Consider the following 512-nt stretch of genomic DNA (forward strand, 5'->3'; position numbering starts at 1 on the left):
TAGTATACAAACTGCTAAGTTTGGTGTCTTGCATGCATTGTCATTTGATTCTTGTTGCATTTTGGTTTGTCCTTATTATTAAAAATCCAAAAATATTTTTAATTTGTGTCTTTTCAAGTCAATAATACAGAGAATTGAAGATTCAGGACATACAGCAGAGGAATTGCACAGAAAAAGCTGGGCGTTCAAAACGCCCAGTGAAGAAGGACAGACTGGCGTTTAAACGCCAGCTAGGGTACCTGGTTGGGCGTTTAACGCCCAAAAGGGTAGAGTTTTGGGCGTTAAACGCCAGAATGTGCACCATTCTGGGCGTTTAACGCCAGGATGGCACAAGAGGGAAGATTTTGTTTCAAATCAAATTTTTCTTTAAGTTTTCAAAATTTTTCAAAATCAAATCTTTTTCAAATCAAATCTTTTCAATCAAATCTTTTTCAAAATCAATTTCTTTCCATTTTCAAAGATACTTGCTATCAATTAATGATTTGATTCAACATTTCAAGTATGTTGCCTTT

The sequence above is a fragment of the Arachis duranensis genome, chromosome 5, assembly GCF_000817695.3.
Source record: "Arachis duranensis cultivar V14167 chromosome 5, aradu.V14167.gnm2.J7QH, whole genome shotgun sequence".
Classification (NCBI taxonomy): Eukaryota; Viridiplantae; Streptophyta; class Magnoliopsida; order Fabales; family Fabaceae; genus Arachis; species Arachis duranensis.